The 7801-nt window shown below is 40.9% G+C and overlaps 1 long non-coding RNA gene across 1 annotated transcript; it reads right to left on the reverse strand.

Moving 5' to 3' along the window:
* Positions 1–3632: 3632 nt before the first annotated feature.
* On the reverse strand, positions 3633–4746 carry LOC134457612 (uncharacterized). Its single transcript, XR_010036462.1, has 4 exons — positions 4573–4746; positions 4377–4473; positions 4235–4298; positions 3633–4162 (listed from the first exon to the last, which is right to left on the reverse strand). It is a non-coding gene; the product is annotated as an uncharacterized LOC134457612 (long non-coding RNA).
* Between the last annotated feature and the right edge of the window lie 3055 nt (positions 4747–7801).

The raw sequence follows: 7801 nt of genomic DNA on the forward strand, positions 1-7801 counted from the left end.
CGACTGAAGAATTTTCTGGGTATCACATTTGACCAATGTGATGGAGTTGTGACCATGTCACAGCGAAGTTATGTTGATAAATTGCTGGAAAGGTTTGACATGCAAGACTGTAAACCCAGGTCGACACCTTGTGAGTCGAAGCTGAATTACAGTGATTGTGCTGAAAAGATGAGTGACCCCAGGAAATACAGAGAAGCAGTGGGCAGCCTAATCTATCTCAGTTCATGCACTAGACCGGATTTGAGTTTTGTTGTGAGTAAACTTTCACAATATTTCAGTGCGCCAACAGAAGAGCAGTGGACAACTGTGAAACACGTACTGAAATATCTGAAAGGCACAAGTGATAAGATGCTGTGTTACAGGAAACATGATGATGGGTTACAGTTGGTGGCTTACAGTGATGCAGATTGGGCAGGAGATGCAATTGACCGACGTAGTACATCTGGTTATTGTGTTAGCCTATGTAAGAATGGTCCTTTGATTTCTTGGAAGACCAAAAAGCAACCAACTGTAGCGCTATCAACATGTGAGGCTGAGTACATGGCATTAGCTGCCACTACACAGGAATGTCTGTACCTTGCTCAAATGCTTAAACACCTTGACTGTAATTATGATATACCAGTGATCTACGAAGATAATCAGGGGACAATTGCGTTGGCAAAGAATCCAGTTAGTCGGCAGAGATGTAAGCACATTGATATTAAATACCACTTTGTGAGATCTACTGTAAATAATGGAGATGTGTCTTTGGAATATTGCCCAACAGGTCTAATGGTTGCTGACCTATTCACAAAGCCAGCTACAAAAGGGAAGCTTCTTGCCTTTTACAAGTCTCTGTTTGGGTGATTGCCGAACTGAAATGTGATTTTGCTCTTTGCAATGTTTTTGTTTGTCCTTGAAATGTCTTTGTTTTTGTTTTTCTTGTTGTAAATGTGAGAACAAGTGGGGGTGTTGATTGATGCTCGTTGAGGGCCTAGACTAACTGAGTGCTCTCAATTAACAACTGTGATTGAGGCCAGGTCATGTGACCTCTATTTAAGCCTCACCTGACAATAATAAAGAATCTCTGCTCATTTCACCCCAAACCTGTGTTGGTGCCTGCTCCTTTTGTCTTGTCTCCAGTTGAGTTCAGTTCAGTTCTTAACACTTTTAGTTGATGACAATGTTTGTGCATAAAGTAGAAAAGATTTTTGCCCATTTTTCTTTGCAGATTATCTCTGAAACATTAATAGTTTGTGGCTGTAGCTTGGCAAATGGGAGGTTCAGTTCCCTCCATAGAATTACTATAGGGTTAATATTTGGAGACTGTCTAGGCCACTTCACAACTTTAATATGCTTCTTCTTGAGCCACTCCTTCGTTGCTTTGACTGTATGTTGTGTATTAATGTCATGTTGGGAGATCCAAAAATGGCCCACCTTCAGTGTAGTGGTGGAGGGAAGGACGTTTGCACTCAGGATTGCACATTACATGTCTCCCTCCATCCATTCGTTGACGATGTGAAGTTGTTCTGTGCCTTGGCCAGACAAACACCCTCAAACCATAAGGATACCACTTTCATGCATGATGGTGAGGAGGGTGTTCTTGGGATCATAGACAGCAGTACTCTTTCTCAAAACACATTGAATTGTGATAATGCCAAACAGCTTGATTTTGGTTTCATCTGACTACAGCACCTCCTTATCATATCCTAAACCAGTCTGATGTCCGTTGGAAAACCTCAGGTGGGACTGCACAAGTTCCTTCTGAAGAAGAGGTACCATGTGTGCACTACAGGATTTTAAACCTCTGTGGCATTAAGTGCTACCAGTAGTTTTCTCAGTCATTTTGGTCCCAGTAGCTTTGATATCATTCATCCCGTACAGGTCTATGGTGCTTTCATTCTGTTCTCATGATGATCAAATCCCTACAAAAGGTCAAATTTTGTATAGAGCCCCAGACAGCCTGATGGATAGTCACTTTGTATTATACCCAGTCTCTTTCTTGTGGCTTTGCAGCCCATTTAATCTTTGTTCAGGTCTAAAATCTTGTCCCTGATATCATTTGACCGCTCTTTGGTCTTTCCCATGCTGGTGAGGTTGGAGTGTGACTGATTCACTCATACTATGGACTGATTCTGCTGATTCAATGCGTCTTTTATGCATGTTAGGTATGTACAGGTGTCTTTAATTCAGATGACAAGTTGATCGGAAGTGCCGATCTGGTCCGTGGGCCCGGAACTGTTATCAGTTGGCAGGGGATCAAATACTTATTTTGCTTGATGAAATGGAAATAAATTAATATATATTCTCTTAAATTAATTTCTGGATTTTCTTTTTGATATTCTGTCTCTCCATATTAGAATACATATTATCATAACATTTATTGACTGATCATGTCTTTGTTAGTAGGCAAACCAACAAAATCAGCAAGGGATCAAATACTTATTGGACTCACTGTAAGTGCAAGACAGTACAGGTAACAGTGATGGACTAGTAACAATGGGCAATGATAAATACAGTACAAATGAACATTTAACATTCAACATTCAACATGTAAGAGAGATAAGATAAATAAAGAATGTAGACACTATGATAACAGAAATAACAGTGAAGTAACAGTATAGGTTCCAGGACTGAGGTAGTGCAGGTAAGGTGCAGTCCCTGGTACTGTGTGTGTGTGTGTGTTCTTGTGGGGTAGTGCAGGTACAGTACAGTAGTGGAATACAAAAGTCAAACTGTGCTGTCCAACATGGTCCATTGTAGTCCAGTGGTCTAGCATTTAGCAGCATACATGGGAGTGCAAGTCTCATAGTGCAGGCAGTTTTTGGAAGTGGAGATCAGAGAGTGCAGGTAAGGTGCAGTCACATTGAGCAGTTCCATAGGTTGTGTGTGTGTGTGTGTGTGTGTGTGTGTGTGTGTGTGTGTGTGTGTGTGTGTGTGTGTGTGTGTGTGTGTGTGTGTGTGTGAGGTTCAAGTAAAGGTTCCAGACACAAAACTCAACTTTCTGCATGTTCAAGATTCTCCAGTATCGCTTCAATGCGCATAAAGGCTGAGAGGGCTGCTCTGTTGAAGTCCACTGCTGTTTCAGAAAAGGTGCATGGCCTCACATGGGCCCAGTAACCCTCTACTCTCAGTGCAGATACCATCATGTAAACCGGCTGCACCAAGCGATAGCTGTAGACCAAAGAAAGTACACATAGAACAATCTCTTGGGGGGGGGGTAAATGCATTGGCCAAGGTGTAGTACGGGGGCGTTGCCTGAGGACATAAGTGGATGGAAAAAATGTACTCCCTTGCGCATGGTCAGTGGGTGCGACACCGTGATGGATACAATTTCCGTACTTCGCAAAATCTGGAAACTCCGCAAAAATCTGCCGAAAGAGGATATCCGGATGTCAGTGTTCAGTTTGTGGCCAAATTAACTGCAGCTGTTGGACAGCAGTATTTGCTGGGGGTAATTAAGGACAGCTGACAAACATTCTGTAACAGGGTGGTGTTACAGAAATTAGTTTTACGACTACGCCAGTCTCTGTTGAGGGTGAGACAGCCCTTTCAGTATACATTTCAACCAAGTTCCCCACTCAGGATCAATTAAGAACAGACAGAGAAAAAGGAGTCCCATGTGATTTGTATTTATTTTCAATATCCTCTTTTTAAATGCATCTCATGTTCATTCTTAGATGGCAAATGCTTGACATGAGTTAGCAACCATGCAATGATCTGTGCAAAGAGCAATAATTTCAAATGTACAAATATACAGGGCCTCAAAGAGGGCAAGCAAGAGAAGTACACAGCAAGCGATCACAAAAGAAATGAATAAAACAACCACATGCAACACACAGAAGTAGTAATTGAAATAAACAAAAGAAACAAAGTAAACAAAGTTGCTGTTCCTCTGAAGCTGTTTGGCTACTGTTACAGCATCTTCTTGCACTGCACACACACACTGGAAGGATTGGTTCCCCTCAAAGATAGCCTATGTACTATTGGACCAAATCTTGTACAGCACAGATAAAAACTACTAGTTGTCACATCTACTCATCATTTAGCACATCTGGTTACTATCTAAATCACAAACATCTAGCACATACAGCAAAGAGCATATGGAGCATGGACGGGCGCTAACCCAGTTGCAGCAGAACAGCGACTCTCCCTTGACCAGTGGAACTGTGAATAAATCCACCTGTAATACAATAACCCATTACTAATTGGCATTGGGAAATCATCGAGACGGAGGATGGAAACTCATACTTACTGCAACTGTAGGATGATAATGAGTAGCGAGCTCACTGCTCGACAAGGCCAACTCAAACTGCCCACTAAGAAGAGTGAAGGCAATGTCAGTCACTAATGCAAAAAATGGTAATTTATGCAAGAGCACCAATGAAACAGCCTACCTTCAGCAGAAGTCAGTAACATTCCAGCCAGTTTTCACCAAAGAACCACACCATGGGAGAGATCCACCATGGAGCGAGCTACCAGCAACGGAGCGAGCTAAACCCAGAACATGGCCACAATCAGTCATCAAGTACAGACTATAGACAACCAGAACACCGGTACACCAATGCATTACTATTAGTACTCGGTGCTTACCTTAAGTTGCAGGGCCCTCGACAACTTGGCTCCCAGCTACCTGGAGCCCTGATGCCAGCCACCACCAGGTGCTTGGCTACAACACAACAACAGGAAGGAAGACGGGGCCCTGTCACGCACCATGGGTCTTTATACCAAAATAAAAGTCCTGCCAGTAATGGGCCAGCCAATCACAGACAAAGGACCAAAATCAGTCAGATTGAGGGGTGGAGCCCAATCTGCCACAATTCACACTGTCCTATGACCTGTTCCACACTCCGACCCTCGTGGAAGTGGCATTGCACTTAACAACCATGCTTCCAGTACTGACCGTAGAAGAAGAATAACATTTCCGTACTCCCCTCACCATCATTCCGTACTACCACTGTTGGGAAAGTTACTCAAAAACTGTAATGCACTACTTATTACATGTTACTGTCATTGAAAAGTAATGCCTTACATTACAGCATTACTTTTTTTTCAAAGTAAGGTATTACACTACTTTTGCATTGCTTTTCGTTACTTTATGCAAAATGACTGGACATAAGGATTTGGCAATCTACAGTGCAAATCTTTGAGGTGGCATGACTTTCACCTGCCATCCACAAGTCGTTTTGGAAGCCTGCAGACTGAAAACCAACATTTTCAGGAATTGCGTCTTACCCACATACAATATTGATTCACCAATACAATGATTAATCCTTTCTCTTCTTACCACACCTTACCATGCACACCAGCGCCGTTTTTTTTATCTATTACGGACGCATGCAGCACAGGCTCCGTTGCACTTGGCTGAAACATAAAGCCACCTCACTGCACTACGAGTTTGAAAATTATTATTGATAAAAGAGCAGATGCATGCATTGCTATAGGCCCATTTTGAATATTAATTATATAGCCTACAGCACACCGGGGAAAATGTCTTATCAATGAGCGAAATTATAGGCGAAACAAATAGCAGCCAGTCAGTTTGCAAGCTCGTGGCTCGCCTGAATCATGTGACTTCGTGCGGAGATCAGTTTGTCACTCACTCACAACTCTACAACTATTATTCTTTACGCGCGCTCAGTCAGCACTGCGGCCAGCATACTTTGCGCAAACAGCTAGTTCTATTCATGCAACTATTGCGCTGGAATTTACAGTGATAGGCTACAGAGTGATGCAACGACAGCAAGCATTTTCAATTTCACTACTTTGACAGGCGAACGTATTTTATTTCAAATGGATTTATTTCAATTTTAGTGATGTTTAGTTGATCAAAAGTGAGGGGGGTGCAACGTACTCATCTCCCCCGTCGGATACCCTGCCGTGTCTCTGTCTCGTGCGAATGGGATGCATCCCCTCCTTTCCTGACTAATATGGTGCTTCTATGGCACCTTTTGAAATGTTTAGTCAAATTGCTCAGCCTACTGTTTTTCGACGTGGAAAGCGGTTTTGATTTCACAGTGTGCATTAAATGTTCTTGGCGTCCTTATTTTCAATGAAGTCAAAGTAGTGGGCATATAGTCTACCCATCTTGAAAACGAGCAAGCTGGGTCTTCTGGATCGGTCATCCTTTGTCAGCCTGCCATTTCGAGACACGAAGTGTGAAAGAAGAAGTAATGTTCTGCGTGGAACCTTAAAATCTCTGCGCGGACGCAGATGCAATAGGCCTAGCTGATCTCGCGGTGATCTGCAAACATTGTATAAAGAAAACAAAATACCCACACAAAATGTAGGTGAAAAAAATGCGTGGTAATGTGCAAGTTACTTGCATTGTAACGAGGACATATTACCGATTTTTCCCCCTGTAATCAGTTACATTACTGCCATACTCAAAAATGTAATGCATTACAGTAATTAGTTACTTTTGTAATGCGTTACTCCCAACACTGCGTACTACGTTGTTATGAGGTCAGTAACCCTCCTATATGGGTAGATGACAGTTAGGCAGAAAAAAACATTTTTTTACAAAACATTGTTTATGAGGGGAAAAAGTATATGTCTACATAGTGCAGCAATTAATCTTTCAAAAAATCCAAGTGGTCACAATGTTGGTCTATTAATTGATTATTTATTTACGTTGATAAAGCAATTTGCTGAAAATATGTCCTTTGGTGTGACATTAAGAAATAAATATATTAAGTAATGTAGAAATGGCTTGATGGAGTTTTATGAACATTGTTACACTCTTCATATTAATAGATTTTTTTTAAAGTCTTAATTTAATGAGAAATAACCATTTAAGGATTTTTTCCCATTAGAGGTGAGCTTATTAGAAACCTTAAAGGAAATACAGGGATATCTTTCTTTTTAAATGTTCAAAATTGTCCGAATTTATACTAACATTTCAGGGATGATAATTTGTTCTTCCCTAATGCAATATTCAGTGTTTATCAAATGTATTGTTAAGCTCAAACAAATATTTGAGCGTTTTAAAAATGTCACACCGTAGGACATTCATGTCACACTAAAGGACAGAAATGCAAAACTGAGCCAGAAACAAATGTATCAACATGATTATTTTGTCTTTTGATCATAATGTAATGTTGTAGTCAATATTGACCTACACTTAAGAAGATGTCCATCAAACTCTGTAATGACTCTTGGTGGGAGGAAGGCTAAAGCTTGGTTTCTAACCATTTGAGCAGTGATGTTAATTTTTTGCTGCAAAACATCATACACTGTTGGGGGATGGTTACGGGAGAGCTGATTGTTACCGGAAGACACAGCATGGCTTGCATATGTCGGGGTGGATGGATTCCTGCGTGCAGGTGGTTGTAGCTGATGCTGTGTCAGGGCTGGATTGCTGTTCCTGGGTCCACAGCAAGGAGAGTAGATATGACGTGACGTGTACATTTTGCTGTCGCAGGCTCTTAAAATTCAGTAAATTCATGCTTTCAAAATTGTCAATGCTTTAAATGATTAAACTAATGTCGTTGTTGTGAAAAAGTAATGTGTAATAAAGAGTTTAAATAAGTATACTTAATTTTTAGTCAAATGTCACATTTTTCCTATGGTGTGTATGCCTGTCGCAAGCCTGGTTCTCCATATTATTATTTTTTTAAATAAATAATCAAAGCTCAGTCATTTGTCTAAACAACCCTGGCATGTTTTTCAAGGTGTCTATTTTAGCAAGTGGCAATGCTTAATTTTGTTCCTGTTTTTCTGAGACCGTATGGACTTATGAAACTTTGTCACAGAAAACAATGTCCTGTGGTGTGACATCATATTTTTGGTTAATTCTGTGGATAATTATCTATTGTTGAAG

Source organism: Engraulis encrasicolus, chromosome 10 (genome assembly GCF_034702125.1).
Source record: "Engraulis encrasicolus isolate BLACKSEA-1 chromosome 10, IST_EnEncr_1.0, whole genome shotgun sequence".
NCBI lineage: Eukaryota > Metazoa > Chordata > Actinopteri > Clupeiformes > Engraulidae > Engraulis > Engraulis encrasicolus.